At 36.5% G+C, this 21,415-nt stretch overlaps 1 non-coding gene across 1 annotated transcript; it reads right to left on the bottom strand.

Annotated features, from left to right (window-relative positions):
• Nucleotides 1-3,331: 3,331 nt before the first annotated feature.
• On the bottom strand, nucleotides 3,332-3,438 carry LOC138825115 (U6 spliceosomal RNA). Its single transcript, XR_011371344.1, has one exon. It is a non-coding gene; the product is annotated as a U6 spliceosomal RNA (small nuclear RNA).
• Nucleotides 3,439-21,415: the final 17,977 nt, after the last annotated feature.

Genomic DNA, 21,415 nt, shown 5'->3' with positions numbered 1-21,415 from the left:
AAATAATCACATGATTGGTGGGTCAGATGATATTTCAACTTTGAATTTCTTTAGAAACCTGCATACTACTTTCTACAGTGAGAATACTAACCAAGAGTGTAGAAAATTTCCTTTTCTCCCCACTCACCAACATTATTACCTTTTGTTCAAAGGTAATAAAGGGCAGGTTTATACTATTTGCAGTAATACAAACTGGCGTTAGACTTAAATCCAACCTCCTAAATGCTTGGAATTACAAGCCTTTACCACCACAACTGGTTCCATTGATTTTTTATGAGTTATAATAGTTATGAAGTAGTATCATAGTAATTTTGAATTATATTTATCGAATGACTTCTACTCAGAAAGCATTAAGCCAGCATAGCAGTTGTATTAAACACAACTTTGTAAACCCACAGGCGATTTTCAGGGCTGTATGGAGAACTTGTCTATTCAGCCTTTTGTCCATTTTTAATCCAGTTTCTTGTTAATCTCATCTTTAAGCTCTTTAAACCAGATCAATAATTAATTAAAGGTAGAAAAGAAAAAAATGTAGCAACTCCTAACATTTTTCAATTTTCAATAAGATGGTATTGCTTAAATCATTTTCTGTTTACACTTGTGACTATATATCTCAATTTATTTAGACCTTTTACAAGGCTGTAGTTCATTCAATTTACTTTGATTGTTTTTTCCACAGCCTGTTTATCTAATTTCCCTTGGTTTCTTTCAGTCCCAATGGCTCAAATTTCAAACTGAAGAATAAATGGTAGGAAGCAAACAAAAAATACAGTTCCTCTCATCAGATGATGCCTGTATAAGAATGAGGAAAGAGCTCATCCATCTAAGAACCTATGATAGGACAACAAAAAAAGAATTCATTCTTCTAGGTCTTCTTTATCTTTGCAATGTAACTTAATTGTTGTAAAACACAATATACTGCTCAGATACTTTTATGTTTTATCAGTTTTACACATTTTCATATCGATTTCATCTCAGTCTACAACATAACTTCATCGTTCTGTCTCTGGTATTTTTACTCTAACAAGACATAAGATAACCAGTTTGATTTACAGCATGAGAAATTATCCCACTGGCTTGCTTGGAAGCAGAGCATGGTCAATAGATATTAGTTCTGGTTGCTCACTACATGTAATGTTTTCTGTACTACTTATCACATTTTATTTAGTATTTAAAAAAGACTGCTGGCTAAACTCAAAGCTCATCCATAGAAGTTTATATTAAGTATTTCACAAGTGTTATTTCCTTTAATTTTTCAGATAACATTTGCTATAATGCTAATGTTATTACCATTTTAGTGTTGGGAAAAATTGTAATTAAAGGCAGTAAGTGTATGGCCCAAAGACACACAGAGTGAGGAAGAAAATGAGTCAAAGTTTCCAAAAGTCTTTCAGCAATACACAAAAGGTAGATAAAATCTCTTCATTCTATGACACCCTCAATTCAATATTCATATTGTCCAAGAAATAATAGCATACAATGTCTTGGTCACATTGGGTTATCATGCACAGAACTTATAAATTGAGGTACAAAGAGAGGCATATTTCTTCTGTCCCACAGTTCCAGTATCCTTTTTAAAAAGTACTAAAACTTTTAAATATTAAAACTTACTGTCTTTTAAGAATTCTAAAACGAAATAAATTCACATATAATCAATCCAAAATGTTTTAAATGTAGGAGATGATAAAACAGGCCCCTGTGAAGTAAATTTTCTTCTACTTTATACGTTATTCTTAAAGCCTTTTGCTGGTTTATCATGCCTGTAATCCTAACTACTGGGGATATCTACTCAGGAGCCTGAGATCTGTGGATAACAGTTGGAAGCCTATCAGGGCAAAATAAATTCATGAGATTATTTTTCAAAACTTTTAATGAACTATCAAAGGGCCAGGAATGGAGATGTAGCTCATTTAGTAGCTCACCAATAGAGCAAAAAGGCCTAGCAAGACTTTGAAGCCCTGATTTCAAACTCTGAGCATGCCAACACACATGCAAGTGCGTGGGCACACACACATTTATTCAAAATACCTTCATATTAGTGTTTTGCATTAATTTCTTAACAATATTATGAGTAAAATAAAGGAAATAAACTCTTCCATCTCAGAACATTTTTATATGTTTTCATTGCTGAAAGATTAAAAATTAAAAACCTCACTTTACCATTACCATTACTAACTTGCTAACTGCTGATTTTGCTTCTGTAAATATGCTTGCATTCAGACCCCCTTCACTGGGAAATAAAACTGGGCAGAGTCTCGAGGCCCAGATATCCGGATATCGGCCGTCCCAGATGTCCGGATGGCAGCCCACCCCAGGACAAGGTCAAAGGTTACAGATAGTACATGTTTTTCAGTTTTAGTTTATGTTTTTCAGTTCCAGTTCAGTTCAACAAACCCCGGGATGGACCTTGACAATGACCACCTGGCAAGACCACAAGCTAAGCCAAATGTCAACCAATCATAGGCCTGTAACCATGTAAACTCCCCCTTAGACCAACCATGAGACAATTGTTTTACAAAGAGTGTTTTATGCTAATTTGTGGTTTTTGCCTTTAAAAATGCCTGTAACTGCTGCTCAGGGCGCTCTGATTGCCTGGGGCAGAGAGTCCGTATGCACAAATGCCAAATAAACTCCTCTTGCTTGTTGCATCTGCTGGTTTGGAGTCTTGGTTTCTGGGGTGCCCTCCCGTTGAGAAAGTATCCCAGTGAGTCTGGGGTCTTTCAATTGCAAAATTACTGTACAGAAGGGTCACACTTACATAAGCAAGGCAATGACTACATTTCCTAACAAGCATTGTTAACTCCTCCTTTATTATTCCCCTACTATCCCTTCCCTTCCACCTCCACAAGTCCACTCACCTCCTCCCTTCCCCCGCCTCAATTGTAAAGTTCATTTTACAACCTAGTGTCTTGTGCATCTCATTGTTACAATGGGTGAACCTGTATTCCTATTTAAGCATTTTCTTTTTCTCCTTCCCATCCAAAAATTTGAAGAGACTATATACAAGATGTAGGTGCACCAACTTCAAATACAGTGAAAATAAGTGATTTAACATGGGGTCCGAACATATAAAGAAACAAAAAAAACCATACTGAACGTTATACGTATGTGAGAAACAATAGCAAGAAAGAAAAAAACACTTGTGTCACTAACTTCAGTTCATTTACCTTAACATAATCTTTTCTGGTCATATGTACATAGCTTTTGACCTTTTCTGCTTATCCCAGACATATATTAGTTATTGAAAATTAGGGAAACCATGGGACTTATGTTTGTTTGGACTTGGCTTATTACACTTCATAATCTATTTCCCAAGTCTTTCCACTTCCTAACAAATTAGGCAATGGAATGACAGGAATTTGCCTGTCATCCTTAAGCAGGGGCCATGTTAATCTTCTCCGTATCATTCCAAATTTAGTGTATATGATGCTTCCTCAATACTTCTCAGGGAGCAGAGGAGGGAAGGCCATCCCTCACCCTCCAGTACTGGAGATCTCCATCTTGGATACTGACAATGCTCGGTGGAGCTGCTAGCTCCAACTTAAGCCTTGGATGAAAACTAGAGTCATTTAGTAGGTCACAAGAATCTAAGCTGACCTGCCAGACTGAGCTCCACCCAGGGAAAAGTCACCCAGCTCAGGCGCTAGCCCCAGGAGTGGCTTTCTTCACTGGGTAATCAGAGCCAGAGGCTGCCCCAACTTTAGCAGCCATGACAATCAATTGAAATTCAGTAAACAGAAACCCTGAGAGTGACTCCAGGCTGGGCTCTGTGAGTTTATCACAAACTAGCCCCTGGGAAAAGCTACTGTTTGCTGAAAGGCTTCAACACTACCCAGAACCTAGCCTCATCACAGCATCTCCAAACTTGAGGAAAAAGCCGTCTCCCTCTTTTGTGATACTCAAAGCAGATCTCCCTTCCATTGAACTAACCTGGGAGGAGGATCACAAAATCCTGGGTAAAGCAGAGCATCTTTCTGCCTGTTCAAACAAACTGACTTAAGAAACCAACCAAGCCACAGGAAAATCAAACACCACAAAAAGACCAGAGACTCCAACCTGAGGCTGGTTATGGACAAAAGGGAGATACATGATTTTTCCTACCCCTCACAAAAATTTTGTTTTTCTTTTTCTTTTTTTTTTTGGTACCATTTATAAAAAAATGTTTTTGGAAACTTTTTTTAAATTTTTACATTTTTTGAAAAAAATTTTTTCTAGTAACTTTTTTTCTCTTATAATTTTTATTTTAGGAGTATATGTGTGTGTGCATATTTCTTTCTTTTCTTTTTCTTTTAAAAAATTCTTTTTGTTTTTTGTTTAGCTCTACTGAACTTCTGATCTTTTCTTCTTTTTTCTTATCCTTTTCACCTTTTCTTCTCTTTTGTTCTTCTTTATGTGACTTAATTGTTGTTCTGAACATCCTCAGATAAACCCGTAGTCGATTAGTAGACCTTATCCCCCATTGTGTACACACTTAATCCACAAATTCATTACTCAATTCAAAACCTTTTAGACTTAAATTCCTTAATATTACCACTACCTCTTTATACCTATATAATATTTTAAGTATTTTTATTTTTAAATTTTTCACATCTCCTTTATATTCCTCCCCGTCTCTCATTATATTCACGTTCTTCTCTGAATAGTTTGTATTCCTTTCTGCATCATATTTTTAATTTTTACTTTTCTACATTTTGGTCACTTTTTTTCCCTTTCTCTTTCTTCTTTTTTTCTCTCTCTCTACTTTCATCCTATCCAACTTATTTCCTACTTTGAGATTAGGACTCAGTTAACTCTCCCTGTACCTTCCCACATCACTCTATTCCTATTGTTTACCCAAATCTCTCCCTAAACCTAATAATTTCTGGTTTACCAAATTCTTCGCAGCCGATTAATATATAGTTGTTTAATGTTGAATAGATGTATCTGTTGAACTAGATTGTATCTGCAGAATATTGACTGTGCAAATACAGACTTTGGGTGATCCTTTCCTTAAGAAAGCGTTCTAGCAAAAAACTGTTGTTATTTTCATCCCAAATGGGCAGAGTAAGTTGGAAAAACACAAGAAAAATGGCAAGTCCGGGTATCTTCACTCCCACTCATGATAATCAGGAGACAGAACAGATAAAGGAAAAGTGCACTGCTGGCAAACATGATAAATGAAAATATTGAAAACATACAAAGGACTCTGTATGAGCATGATAGGTAAAGAGAGAAGGCAAACAAAAGGTCAATGCAGGAAAAGATTGAAAACCTACAAAGGACTATGTATTAGTGTGATAGGGAGAGAAAAGAGGCAATCCGAAGATTTATACAGGAATATCATGAGCGTGAGGAAGGTACTCAAAAAAATGATACAGGATTTGCGTGAGCAGATAGAGAATACTCAAAGAGAAAGGAAGGAAAGGCGTGACCAGGCTGAGAACACGCAAAGTGAACAACAGGATGGCATGAACATCAGGAAGCTAAGCAAAGAGTAATACAGGAATTGAGAGAGCAGGATGAGAATACACAAAGATCACTAAAGGCATTCATGGGAGCCATTAAAAAAGAGCTGAAGGAAGTCAGGGAGACCACAAAGGGAATGCTGAATGGAACCCAACAGAAGGAATGGAAGTCCAAGGAAACCATAAAAAACCAAATAAGTTATTTCAGAATAAACACTGGACACCCAATTAAGGAATTTAAGACGTTCATTCAAGATCTAAAACAAAGCTGCAACAAAGAATTTGAAGCCATCAAAACTGACTAATTAGAAGGAGAAGAAATTAAAATTAAATTAGAAAGTCTTGACAGCAGGTTAGACCATGAAGAAGATCGAATCTCAGGGATTGAAGACAGCCTAGATATTATAGAGAAAGAACATACATCCATCCAAGGCAAATCCAAGAAATATGATAGATCTATCCAACACTTGGAAGACACCATCAGAAGGCCTAATCTGAGGATAATGGGTGTAGGGGAGCACCTAGAAACAGAAGTTAATGGTCTAGGAAATTTGTTTAACAGGATCCTAGCAGAGAACTTCCCAAACATACAAAAAGATAGGCCTATTCAGATATAAGAAGCTTTTAGAACTCCAAATAGACCAGACCAGAATAGAACATCCCACAGTCAAATTATAATACACAGGAACAACTCAGACAAAGGAAAAGATCCTTAAAGCTGTGAAGGAGAAAAGATTAATCAGCTATAAAGGGAAACCAATTAGAATCACCTCAGATTACTCAGCAGAGACAATCAAGGCAATAAGAGCCTGTAACGATGTATGCCATGCCCTCATATCAAATAATTACCAAGGAAGAATACTCTACCCAGCTAAACTCTCCTTCACAACTGAAGGCCAAATAAAAACCTTCCATAGCAAAGAAAAATTGAAACAATACATCTCCACCAAACCAGCCTTACAAAAGATTCTTAAAGATGTCCTACACATAGAAAACCAACAAGACCATAATAAAGGCCAAGAAACTGCACCCAAACTGAGAATCCAAGAACCAAAGGAAGAACCCAGGTTTAGGGGCCCCCAAGAAGGTGGATAACAAGGCAGGAACCCCCAAATACCTCTCAGTCTTATCTCTCAATATTAACGGACTTAAGTCTCCATTTAAGCAACATAGACTGTCTAGTTGGATTAAAAAACAAGATCCTTCTGTCTAGTGCCTTCAGAAGTCACATCTAGCCCGTAAAACCAAAAACATTTTCAATGTTAAAGTCTGGACCAAAATCTACCAAGCAAGCGGCCCCCATAAACAGTTGATAGTTACAATCCTAATAACAGATAAAATAACTTCAAATTAAAATTTGTGAGAAGAGATAAAGAAGGTCGCTACAAGCTATTTAAGAGATCCCTCCTTCAGGAGGATATTACAATTCTAAATATCTATTCACCAAACAATGGAGCACCCAAATTTATCCAATAAACACTACTTTCCCTCAAATCCAACATAGATCCAAAGACATTAATTGTTGAGGATTTTAATGGACCAATCTTCCAATAGATAGGTCAACTCGGCAAAACCTCAACAGAGAAAGCGCAGATCTAAACAACTGCACAGATCAACTAGTTGTTACATCAATCTACTGAATATTTCACACAGCAGCATCAGAATACATGTTTTTCTCAGCAGCACAGTGAAAATTTTCCAAAATACACCACATTTTAGGTCACAAAGCAAACTTGTACTAATTCAGAAATATTGAAGTTATATCATGCTTTCTCTCTGACCACAAGGGAATACAATTAGAACTCAACACCGAATGCCACCAAAGAAAGTCCTGTAATACACAAAGGTTGAACAACACACTATTGAATGACGAGTGGGTCATGGAAGAGACTAGAAAGAAATTCAAATTTTCATGATATTCAACAAAAATGAGCACACAAATTACCAGCTCCTCTGTGACACAGCAAAAGCAGTACTCAGAGGCAACTGTGTAGCTCTGAGTTCCTACATCAACAAATTGGAGTGATCTGAAACCAACAATTTAACGACACATATGAACCTCCTTGAAAGAGAGCAGCAAGATAAACCCCAATCCAGTAGACGGAAAGAAATAATTAAAATTAACTCAGAATTAAATGAATTAGAATACAAAAAAGTATGGAAAGAATCAAGAAAACAAAGAGTTGGTTCTTCGAAAAAATTAACAACATTGACAAACCCTTAGCAAATCTTATGAGAAAAAGAAGAGAACACACCCAAATAAATAAACTCAGAGATGAGAGTGGAAACATCATCACAGAAAGAACCAAGATTCAGAACAGTATAAGGGAATACGTCTCAAAATTTTATCTAATAAGTTTGAGAACTTGGCAGAAATGGACATTTTCCTAGCAAATATTGACATGCTAATACTAAACGAAGATGAGTTAAACCATCTTAACAGGCCCATATCAAGCATTGAAATAGAAACAGCAATAGGAAACCTCCCATCTAAGAAAAGTCCAGGACCAGATGGTTTTACAAAGGAATTCTACACAGGCTTCAAAGCAGAGCTCACACCAATACACCTCCAACTCTTCAATGAAATTGAAAGAGAAAGTTCACTACCGAACACATTCTATGAAGCCATCATCACCCTCATCCCAAAATCAGGCATGTACTCATCAAAGAAAGAGTACTATAGACTCATTTCTTTGATGAACATTGATGCAAAACTTCTCAACAAAATTTTGGCCAATCAACTTCAACAATTCATCCAAAACATAATACACTATGATCAAACAAGATTCATTTCAGGGATGCAAACCTGGTTCAATATATGCAAATCAATTAATATTATTCATCACATCAACAGGGGCAAGGATAAGAACCACATGGTTATCTCAATAGATGCAGAAAAAGCATTCAACAAGATCCAGCACCCCTTTATTATGAAGGTTTTGGAAAACTTAAGAATCCATGGAACATTCCTCAATACAATAAAAGGTGTACATGACAAACCTAAAGCCAGCATTATACTTAATGGTGAAAAACTAAAGCCATTTCCTCTTAACTCAGGAACAAGACAAGGATGTCCACTCTCTCCACTTCTCTTTAATCTAGTTTTAGAATGCCTAGCTACAGCAATAAGACAAGATGCAAACATAAAGGGGATCCAAATAGGGAAAGAAGAGATAAAATTCTCCCTCTTTGCAGATGACATGATCTTGTACTTAAAGAATCCCATAGACTCCACTCCCAAAATACTCAAGCTGATTCAAAACTTTGGCAAAGTAGCAGGGTATAAAATTAACCCCCCAAAATCAATGGCTTTTCTGTTTTCCAACAATGATAAAAGTGTGGCTGAAATTAGGAAACTACTCCATTTGTAATAGCCCCACAAAAAATAAAATACCTAGGAATTAACTTAACCAAAGAAGTGAAGGACCTCTATGATGAAATCTTTAAAAACTTGAAAAAGAAGATCAAAACAGAACTTAGAATTGGGAAAACTTTCCACGTTCCTGGATTGCAAAGATTAACATCGTAAAAATTGCAATACTTGCCAAGGCTATCTACAAATTCAATGTGATACATATCAAAATTCAAACCTCCTTCTCCAAGGGAATAGAAGAGGCAATCCAAAAATTCATATGGAACAATAAAAGACCCCGAATAGCAAAAACGCTCCTCAACGGAAAGAACACTGCTGGAGGAATATCAATACCAAATTTCAAACTCTACTCTAAAGCCATAGTAATCAAAACAGTTTGTCACTGGCACAAGAACAGACCTCAGGACCAATGGAATAGAATTGAAAACCCAGAAATGAACCTACAGACCTATAGCCATCTAATCTTCGATAAGGTAACTAAAAAAATAGAATGGAAGAAAGACAGCCTCTTCAGTATATGGTGCTGGCAAAATTGGTTAACTACTTCTAGAAAACTAAAGTTAGATCCTTACATATCACCCTGCACCAAAATCAACTCGTAATGGATCAAAGACCTCGGAGTCAGAGCAGACACTCTGAAAACATTAAAGAATGGAATAGGAGAAACCCTAGGTCTCTTTGTCACAGGCCGAAATTTTCTTAATAGCGTCCCAGAAACACAACAAATCAAAGAAAGGTTGGACATATGGGATTGCATGAAGTTGCAGAGCTTCTGCATGGCAAAGGACATAGCTAGCAAGATCAATAGAAAGCCCATGGATTGGGAGAACATCTTCACTAGCCATACAAAGGACAAGACTCTCATATCTACAATATACCTGGAACTCAAAAAGTAAATCTCCCAACAACAAATCCTCAAAGAAACAACGGCCCAATAAATATGTGGGCTAAAGAGTTAAAGAGAAACTTTTGTGAAGAAGAAAGAAGGATGACTAATAGACACATGAAGAAAAGCTCAACCTTCCTAGCCATAAAATAAATGCAAATTAAAACAACATTATGATACGACCTCACCCAAGGAAAATAACAACAGATGCTGGAAGGGATGGGGACAGAAGGGAACATTACTTCGTTGTTGGTAGGAGTGTAAACTTGTTCAACCTCTTTTTGAAACTAGTATGGAGGTTCCTCAAAAGACTCCACATAGAGCTCCCCTATGACCCAGCAATCCCACATTTGGGAATTTACCCAAATGTTTACAAACAAGACCACACTAAAGCTACCAGCACAATTATGTTTATTGCAACATTATTTACTATAGCTAAGATATGGAACCAACCCAGATGCCCCTCAGTAGATGAATGGATCAAGAAAATGTGGTATATATACACAATGGAATTCTAACCCTCCATCAGAAAGAATGTGAGTGCCCCATTTGTTAGGAAATGGAAAGACTTGGAAAAAATTATATTGTGTAGTAAGCCAAGCCCAAAGAAACATAGGTCCCATGGTTTCCCTTATTTGCAATATCTAGTATTTGTATGAGTCAAGCAGTAACGGTCAGATAAGGTGATGTTAGGAAAATGAACCCTAAGATATGTATTTAAATGTTTTTTTTCCTTTCATTCATTCGTTTCTAATGCATTTATAAGATTATTTCTTAGTTGCTTTGTATGTCCCTCCCCCATAGTATAACCCCTGCTTTCACTGTATTTGATGTTGGTATAATTTGTGGAGGGGAAGGGGAAAAACAAGTCATTTAAACAAGGATACAGATGTACCCGTTGCAACAATGAGAAGTACAAGTTGTCATGTCGAAAACGAACTTTACAACTTTGGTGTGTATGGGGGGTGAGGAGTTAGTGGGGGGGGGAACCTGGGGAGGGATAGGAAGGGGAAACAATTCTTGATAAAAAATGTACTGAATATCTTGCCCATGTAATTGTAACCCCTCTGTACCGTATGTTACAATAAAAAAATAAATAAAAAATAATTCCAGATATTTATTTTTCAAGAGATGTGTAGGAGGCGGAATTCAATTATTCTATACAAGGGACCTGTCATAATGAACAATACAGTAAGTGTTAAGGTTTGTTAAAAGTTTTAATGTTTGAATTGTATTTAATTTGGGGTATTTGCTTATATATGCCCAAACTAGGTCTGTTTGGCAGGTCATAATTCTTTTCTATAAAATAGTTAAGATTCATGGTAGCAGATATATACCACTAAGTATGTACATTTCAGAGTTTAGAAACTTTACTAATGAGACCTTGCAAAGTCTCAGTGTAAAGTACCAGAATAAAGAGTTGACTTTGTTATCTACACAGTTTCTATTAAAACTATAGCACTTCCTTACTTTATATGTTAGCGAGGAACAAATGAAGATATAAAACATACACAAATTACAAGATTTACCACAAATGGTAATCTTAGTGGGTGACTTTAACCACTACTCATAGCCTATAAAATTCTTGTTGAACATCATAATCTTAGCCACTGTTAACTGTAAAGAAATATGACAATAATAAAATCTAATATATAGTACAATTTAAATACTGAAAACACTGGTAATTGTTTTGCTTTTTATTTTATTAATCATTAATACTTAATTATCAGCTTTCTTTATTTGTAGCATTGTTTTCCTTGTTGTAATAGGATACAACTTTTTGTAAGTTGTCATTAGGAGGTACTTTGAGAAGGTTACTGGGATAGCCAAACCATTTTTTATAGGTGCATGTAAATTTAAAAAGAGGAAAATTAATAACAACATATTTATTTTAAAAATGGTCAAGTAGAATCTGAATCAGGAATACTGATAAATGTCCACACTTAAAATCCTAGACCTAGGCTGTAGCAGAGGTATTACAGTGTTGAGGCCAAAAAAGTGGGAGACTGTGTTTTGTTTTTTTGTTTTTTTAATTTGGATTTTTTTTGGTCATGAGGCTTGAACTCTGGGGCCAGGGTTCTGGCCTTCAGCTCAAGGCTAGTGCTACCACTTGAGCCACAGCACCACTTGCATCTTTTTCTGCTTATGTGAAGCTGAGGAATCAAACCCACGACCTCATGCATGCAAGGCAGGCACTCTACCATTGAGCCACCTTCCCAGTACCAGAGAGATTGTATTTTAAAAAATCATCTAAACAACATTTGCTTCTGCTTTGGGTTATATAATGAAATATATGAATATCTTTTTACATTTTGTGCATTGTTGTGCTTCTAAATATATCATAACTTCATCCACTTTATCCTTTTTAAAGTCATGAAATATTTCTGACAGTTTGTTTCTGTGAAGATTGTTTTGCATTTATAATTTCTTCTGAGTCATTTTTATTTTTTCAAAATCACTTTATATTTAATGCTGATGGGTATTTACACAGAGACAGGGATATAGAGGATTTAGTTTACAAGTGAACATTAAAATTAGACCTCAAAAACAAAAATCAGCCTTAACACATATTTCCATATCTTTCCCCACATTCTCCCTAAAAGATGACAATATTAAGAATGTCTGAGGGAAGCTTTTAAGCTCCAATTTTGTTGGGCTTCTTAGGTTTAGAATTCTTAAATTACAGGTTGTAATGGAAAAAGATATTTTGGTGCACTTTGCCCTTCAGACTGTATCTTGTTCTTTCCTTTTCTCGATTCCATTATTAGAGATTTTTCTCAGAGATGACTCTATCTCAACTTTTCCCTCTTCCTAAATGGACAAATGAATTTGCAGACCAAGACTCTTAGACAGAAAGAGTTTAAGAGCATGAATCTAAGATACTTCTCGCATACACCATCCCTACAAAGACACACGTACCAAAGCAGGATACATAGTTTCATATTTTTCTACCAAGGCCAAGGCATGAGGATGCTTGCTTCTGAGGGTGCCTGTTTGGGGCTCTTCTTGATGTTGCAAATTAACTTTATATCTAGTTCCATTATCAGCTACTAAGGATGGCATGTTTATACCATCAGGAGGTTGGCTCAACAGGGAGGCTGGATGTGTCGCCTATGAGGGGCTCCAAGGATCCCTCATGAATGGCACAGATGATCTGTGTTGGAAATACAGTGGGCAATTAAGGTATCCTACAAACACCTTCTCTGCAAAGCAAAGTTTACTTCTGTGGAAGGCATTCTGTCTGTCGCACGCTCAAGTTGAATAAACACACTGGACAGGCAGCTCACCACTGGCTCCCATGAATTTGAACTTTGGAATCATCTTTCATATTGGCTCAAATTTTTGACTCCTTTCAAACTAGTCAAAAGTTTTAATAATCAACCAAATCCAGAACACCTGGCCATTTGAAAAATAACCAACTTTTACCCAGCTGGTGTTCTACCACTAGTGCCATGCCTCTAGCCCCTGGTACTTCTCTAAAATAGCATTGGCAAGGTTTTGACTACCTTTACAAGGGAAGTGCTTGTATCAGTGAATTACTTCAAGATTTAACTTCTACAATTCTCCCATCTGATTTTGCTTTCTTTTCTTCCAACCAATAAGCACTGACTTTCCTATTCAGCAGTATCCAATAAGATATTTTGATTTTAAAAATGGTTTTTTAAAGGCAGATTTTCAGTCAGTTACTGAACCAAAACTGTTATACAAGACCTAAAGCAACCATGCACACATTACTATGAAACAATTACTAAAGAGGTAAATATTGACACAATAACTCATTGTTAAAATGCTTGTTCTATCATCAAACTAGTAAAGGGATCTGCCAACACATAAAGACACACAACGTTTTTTAACTGACTGGGGGCTGGTCTTGGGTTTGATTTCATGCTCTGGGCATTGTCCACTTTAGCCACAACTCAAAGCTACCACAATGTAGTATCTTTTTTACAGCCTCATTGGAAATAAAAGTCTCATCTTTCCTGTCTGGGTTGGCTTCAAACACAGATCTTCAGAATTCAGCCACCTGAGCATTTAGGATTATACTCAGCATCATCTCAGTTTTTAGGTAATTTTTTGCCAGTATTAAATCCTTGTAAGTCTTTCTGTAGCATTGGCCTCCAACCACCACAGAGATTCCCTTTGAAGTATATTTATTCTTTTATTTTTATATGTTTATTGTAAAAATACTGTATAGAGGGGTTAGTTACATGAGCAAGGTAAAGCATACATTTCCCATCAAGCATTGTTACCTCCTCCTTTGTATTTCCCCTACCATCCCTAACCTCCCAGCTCCAAAACTACATTATACACTCCTTCCCACACCCCCTAAATTGTAAAGTTTGTTTTTCAACAGTGTCTGGTGCCTCTCATTGTTACAATGGGTCAACCTGTATTCCCATTTAAGCATTCTGTTTTTTCCATTTCTCTCCCCAAACTAGAGAAGTGTATATACAAGATGCAGAGCACCAACATCAAACTCATTGGAAACAGGGGTTATGCTGTTTGGGGGTGGGCAGAATATAAACAAACAAAAATCAAATGGAACATTATAAATATGTTAGAACAATAGCAATAAAGAAAAAAACCACTTGTGTCCCAATGTTTGGGCTCATTTCATTTATCACCTTCTTATCTGGTCAAGTATCTGGTCAAGTATCGTATTTAGACCTATTTCTTTCCCATTCAATCCTACCAGTGGCTCCTACTTACTTTTCCATGGTGGCATTTTCAATTAACAAACCCTGCTGATAAATAAAAGCACATATTGGAATAATTTGATTATGGAGATCATAGATTGTGGAGATCAACAGAATAAAACTAATTTGAGTTCCTGTTTCTGGTTACTAGCTTTAAACTCTTTGGAAAATTTTCAGGCATCCCTAAGTAGCATAGTTATAAATATGAAGTTTGAATGACCTGATAACTAAGAAGTCTCTCCTCAGTAATTTATGGTGTTTGAGAATGTTCATGTGTGGGTTGGTCAATGGAACCAAAGCACAGATTCTACTCCAGTTGGCCAGTAACAACTCCAATAGTGGTCTCATGAAATACCACCAGACATTTCCTCTGGCTATGATTAGTACTTATTGCTCACCTCAAAGGATTGGCCTTCACTACATCCAGGTATGTTTCCCGGAAATGTCCAATTTTCCCCAGGTAATTGACCTGGAAAGAATGGAGCTGGTCAGTTTCAGGGGTTTTTGTAATAGACTCTTGCTTCTGAGAAGAGCAACAGCATGTTCCAAGTTGTCTCTGATCACATTTCCCTGACACACAATCATAGCAGTACTCTGTACGTGCATGAAACATTTTGTGACTTTATACCAACAAACTGAATTTGACTCTTTCTTTATTTGTAAGCTAAGGTGGAAAATGTAAAGACTCTTCACTTTACTTTTTTGTTTCTCTAGCACTCAACAAATATATTCTTCAATATTTCTGGTAGAGTACATCCATTTACAGATGAGAAATGAAAGGCCAACAGTCAATGTAATGAGTAAATAATGCTACTATAATTTGTGTCTGAGCTCTTCACTCTGTGTGCTTACAAGAACCAGTAATTTGGTGATGGAGAGGACCAATATGAAAAGACTATGGGGAAAAATACTTTGGAAAAGTGGCTTAAATCTAGGTGATCATTGATGATTACATGAAACAGGCTGGTGTCAGGGGCACAAAAAAGGAGTACATAGAAATCATATTAGTGACAGAAACTGAGAAAATGTTGATCATTCATCTTAACTAATGGGCAGGAGTATAAAAGGTTAAGAAGAAATCTGAAGTGTTCTATGTCTCTGGCCAGGCAACTGTATTAGTGATATTCTTGGCGATAAGGACTACAGGTGGAAATGATGGATTTAGGGGAAAAAAGTCTCCGATAGTTCTAAATTTTATATTAAAAAGATGTAAAGATAGGTCTCTTTAGACATAATAAAAATACCTATGACCAGAAATATGAAAAAGAATAGTAAAATCGTGGAGCATTTTTAAAGGGAAGACGAAATGGAAAGTTCTGACAAACTGTGAGCAATGTGAGCACCAGTTAGGACAAGATTCGAAGAATGAGATAAATAAGGAAACAAGAAAGTAATAAACACAGATTTACAGAAGTAAAGAAAGGAAAAAATGCAGGGAGAAAAGGTCAAAACTGTTACAGAGATATTGTAAGAAATATGCTATTTGGATTTGAAAACTAAAAGGATATACACAAGTTCAATAAGAACAATATTTTTGTAAAATGATAGAGATATGTCATATTGATAAAATTTTGAGATATGAATGTGAAGCCATACAATTCTGGATCCAGGAATTCAACAGATCCTGTTGATTTTAAATGTTGGGAACAAATACTTTTATCCTGACCTTAAAAGAATTATACAGATGTAACTGTCATGAACTTTACATAGAGGTACTCTGTGAATATTTTTGAAACCTTTGTTTAGCCATGAGATTGTAGATTGCACTACAGCACAGACAAGTCTAAATTGTCCTACAGTTTCAATGAGTTACCCATGTATCCACATCAGTTTGGGATTTTATTGACATACATTTAGATATGTTTGGGTATTGTTTGGGTATCTTATCAGTCTATCCATTATAAATGTAGGAAAAGTAACACCAAATATTAGGTTGAACATACAGCTTCACTGAAATGTCCCTAAGGAGCCTTTCAATTCTAGTATAATGGCTTATTTCAAAATGCTTTAAATTCTACATCCTGTAATGTGAGCATAGGGTTATACTGTGGAACTTTCCCCTTCAGATAGTGAGCACTACCCTATTGCTTAACATGGAGAAAGTACCCTCATACATAGACTGGGCGAGGGCAAACAAGAAGTGGTAGTTGGACAATGTTCTTAGCAGTTTGTACAGATGAAATGGGAATAGAGTAACTGTGAACTCAAAAGGAACGTGCAAAAAAAAGACAAAGGCACAAAGTAGAATGTGCCAAGGAAATGCTGAAGGACAATTTCAGGTGTGAGGGTGTGTTCAAAGTACAGTCAGATGATGTATTTGGAGAACTCGGGAAAAAACTGCTTTAAACCATTCAGGGACAATCATATAAGTAGAAGCCCCTAACTCTGACTCTCTAATCAACACCAACATCATCAATTTAGGGAGTATTTTCAAAGAGCAAAGTGAGAAAAAGAAGACTCATCACAGTTAGGGGTCACGTTGAAGTAATGACAATCACATAAATGTTCTTATAAATTTTCACTTATTTTGGAGCATTATAGTGGCAAAAAGCCAAGTAACTATCTTGCATGAATCTAAATTAAGTGGGAGGTAGTATATTGGTCTCTTTTTAACTTGAAAGTTATAGATTATATCTTTTTTATTGTGAAAATAAAACAGAGAGAGGTTACAATTGAATGGAAAACATAATGAGTATATTTCATTTTTTCCTAGTTTTTTTTATTGTGAATATACTGTACAGAGGGGTTAAATTACATGGGCAAGATAATGAGCACACTTCTTTTCAAGCATTGTAGCTACCTCCTTTGTTTCCCATTCCCATTACTTCTCATCCCATATCCCCCATACTCAGTCCTCCCCCACTTCCTCGATCAAAGTTGTAAAGTTCGTTTTTTGACATAACGACTTGTACAGTTCATTGTTACAATGGGTCCACCTGTATCCCTAGTTAAATGATTTGTTTTTGCCCTTCCTCTCCACAAATTATAACAATATCAAATGCAGTGAAAGTAGGAGTTATCCCGTGGGGAATGGATATACAAAGCAACAAATAAATAATCTTATAAATGTGTTAGAAACAATCGCATGAAAGAAAAAAAAAACATTTGAATACTTATCTTGGGGTTCATTTCCCTAACATCAACTAATCTGACATTTTCTGCTTGACTCAGACATATACTAGATATTGTAAATAAGGGAAACCATAGGACCTATGTTTATTTGGCCCTGGCTTATTTCATTTAATATAATTTTTTCCAAGTCTTTCCATTTCCTAACAAATTTTGCAATGTCATTCTTTCTGATGGAGGCATAGAATTCCATTGTGAATATATATCACATTTTCTTGATCCATTCATCTACTGAGGGGCATCTGGGTTGATTCCATATCTTAGCTATGGTAAATAATGCTTCAATAAACATAGTTGTCCTGGTAGCTTTAGTGTGGCCTTGTTTGTGATCATTTGGGTAAATGCCCCAAAGTGGGATTGCTGGATCATAGGGGAGCTCCATGTGAAGTTTTGGAGGACCCTCCATACTGCTTTAAAAAGTGAGTGAACAAGTTTACACTCTCACCAACAATGTGGTAAGTTTCCCTTCTTTCCACATCCCTTCCACCAACCGTTTTTTATTAGAGTTCTTGATTACAGCCTTTCTATCTGGGGTGAGGTGGTATCTCAGTGTTGTTTTGATTTGCATTTCTTTTATGGCTAGAGATGATGAGCATTTCTTCACGTGTCTATTGGCCATCCTTTACTCTTCAGAGAATTTCTCTTTAAGACTTTAGCCCGCTTATTTATTAGGCAGTTGTTTCTTTTTGGATTTGTTATTGGGCGATTTAATGTTTTGAGTTCCAGGTATATTTTAGATATGAGACTCTTGTCCATTGTGTGGCTAGTGAAGATCTCCTCCCAATCCATGGGCTTTCTATTGATCTTGCTAGCTATGTCCTTTGTCATGCAGAAGCTCTGCAATTTTATGCAATCTCATTTGTCCAACCTTTCTTTGATTTGTTGGGTGTCTGGGTCTTTATTAAGAAAATTTTGGCCTGTGCCAAGGAGACCTTGGGTTTCTCCTATTCCATCCGGTAATGATTTCAGAATGTCTGCTTTGACTCTGAGGTCTTTGATCCATTTGTAGTTCACTCTGGTGCAGTGTGATATATAAGCATCTAGCTTTAGTTTTCTACAAGTAGTTAACCAGTTTTGTCAGCACCATTTACTGAACAGGCTGTCTTTCTTCCATTCTACTTTTTTATCTCCGTTATTAAAGATTAGATGCCTATAGGTCTGTAGGTTCATTTCTGAGTTTTTAATTCTATTCCAATGTCCTGAAGTCTGTTTTTGTGCCAGTACCAAGCTCTTTTGATTACTATGGCTTTGTAGTAGAGTTTGAAATTTGCTATTGATATTCTGCCAACACTGTTCTTTCTGTTAAGGATCATTTTTGCTATTCAGAGTCCTTTACTGTTCCCTATGAATTTTTGGATTTCCTCTTCTATTTCCTTGAAGAATGAGGTTGGAATATTGATAAATATCGCATTGAATTTGCAGATACCCTTGGTAAGTATTGCCATTTTCATGATGTTGATCTTTCCAATCCAGGATCATGGGAGTTTTTGCCACTATCTAAGTTCTGTTTTGATTTCATTTTCAGCGTTTTAAAGTTTTCATAATAGAGGTCCTTCACTTCTTTGGTTAAGTTAATTCCTAGGTATTTTATTTTCTGTTGGTCTATTATGAATGGAGTTGCTTTCCTAATTTCAAACACACTTTTCTTATTGTTGGCATAGAGCAAAGCCATTGATTATGGGGGGTTAATTATATCCCCTGCTACTTTGTCAAACTTTTGAATCACCTTGAGTAATTTGGGAGTGGAATCCATGTGATTCTTTAAATACAGGATCATGTCATCTGCAAAGAAGGAGAGTTTTACTTCTTTCACTATTTGGATCCCTTTTATGTTTTCATCTTGTCTTATAGCTATAGCTAGGCATTCCAATACTAGATTGAAGAGAAGTGGAGAGAGTGGACATCCTTGTCTCATTCCTGAGTTAAGAGGAAATGGATTTAGTTTTTCACCATTAAGTATAATGCTGGCTGTAGGTTTGTCATATACAGCCTTTATTGTAGTGAGGAATGTTCCATGGATTCTTAATTTTTTCCAGAACCTTCATCCTAAAGGGGCATTGGATCTTGTCAAATGATTTGTCTCTATCTACTGAGATAACCATGTGGTTCTTATCCTTGCTCTTGTTGATGTGATGAATTATACTAATTGATTTGAATATATTGAACCAGCTTTGCATCCCTGAAATGAATTCTGTTTGATAGTGGTGTATGATTTTTTGGATAAATTGTTGAAGTCGATAGGCCAAAAATTTTTTGAGAAGTTTTGCATCAATATTCATCAAAGAAATGGGTCTATAGTTCTCTTTCTTTGATGAGTCCCTGCCTGGTTTTGGGATGAGGGTTATGATTGATTCATAGAATGAGTTTGGTAGTGAAAGTTCTCATAGAAGAGACATTAAAAATGGAAAAAGAAAAACTTAAATTTAAAAAGTGAAAAATTTAAAATTATTTAAATTTAAAGAAATGATTTTGAGAGAAGAAAAGGATAGGATGACAGGAGGGGAGGAATAGAAGGGAGACATAAAAAAACTAAAAAATAAAAGTTCTTAAAATTAGTTACTTGAAAATTACATAAGTAAAAAGAGATAATTCTGCTATTAAAGAATTTAAGCCTAAGAGGTTGTGAATGGAGTAATAAATATCTGGGTTAAGTGTGTACATAATGGGGGATAAAGTTTAATAATCGAGGAAGGGTATATATCTGGGGATGAGCAGACCAGCAATTATGTCATGCAAAAAATAAAGAGAAAATACATGAAAAAAATCAAAATAAAGGGGGCACTAAATGGTCAGAAGAGATTTAAAAACAAAGCATACATACATATACACCTAAAATAAAATTATGTGATGAAAAATGATTAATAGAAAATAAGTTGAAAAATATAAATTAATAAAAAGTTACAATAAGAGTTCTTTGATTTTTATTGGGGTGGGGGAATGGGAAAGTCCTGAATCTCCAGTGTGTCCATAAAGAGTCTCTTGGTGGAGTCTCTGGTCTGCTTCTGGTGTTTGATTTTCCGTGGCTTGATTGGTTTCTTAAGTCAGTTTCTTTGAGCAGGCAGAAAAATGCTCTGCCTATCCCAGGATTTTGTGATCCCCCTCCCACGCTAGTCCAGTGGGAGGTGGAACTGCTTTGAGTATTCCAAAAAAAGGGAGATGGGTCTTCCCTCTAGTTTGGAGATAGTGTAATGAGGCTAGTTTCTAGGTATGGTTGAGGATTCTCAGCAAACAGCAGCTTTTCCCTGAGGGGCTAGTTTCTGAGATACTCACAGAGCCCAGCCTGGAGCCATTCTCAGTGTTTATGTTCATTGAATTTCAATTGATTGTCTAGGCTACTTTCAGAAGGGGGAGCCTCTAGCTCTATTTACCCAGTGAGGAAAGCCACTCCTCCATGGGCAGAGTTCCTCTGCTTGGGATAGGTGACTTTCCCATGGGTGGAGTTGAGCCTGGCTCATCAGGTCAGGTTCCTGTGATCTACTTCCCAAGGCTTCCAAGGCCTTATTTGGAGCTAGCTTCTCAGCTGTGCCTTTGTCAGTATCAAAGGTGGAGATCTCTGGTGGTGGGGGAAGGGTGTCCTTCCCTCCTCTGAACCTAAGAAGGAGTGAGGATATCAGGGCTCTACTCACGCCAGAGTCTTGTTTCCTGAGCCATCTCTGGTCTGCGATCTGCAGGATGAAGATATCTGCTCCTTATCAGTTCTTGCTGGTGTTGAGTAGAATCTGTGTGCTGTCTGGCATCTTTGTCTTTGACACTGTAGGTATGGCGGCTCCCGCCTGTGCTGCTCAGATCTGTCTCCTTGCCTGAATTTTCCCTCTTTGGCCTAACTCTCTGTACTGTGCTGGCAAACTGGGTGTGATTCTCTAGCCTAGAACTGTTCACTGGAACA

This window comes from Dipodomys merriami, unplaced genomic scaffold (assembly GCF_024711535.1).
Source record: "Dipodomys merriami isolate MVZ:Mamm:240054 unplaced genomic scaffold, mDipMer1.0.p SCAF_1340, whole genome shotgun sequence".
In the NCBI taxonomy this organism is placed as follows: Eukaryota; Metazoa; Chordata; class Mammalia; order Rodentia; family Heteromyidae; genus Dipodomys; species Dipodomys merriami.
This window is presented reverse-complemented; position numbering and strand designations above follow the sequence as displayed.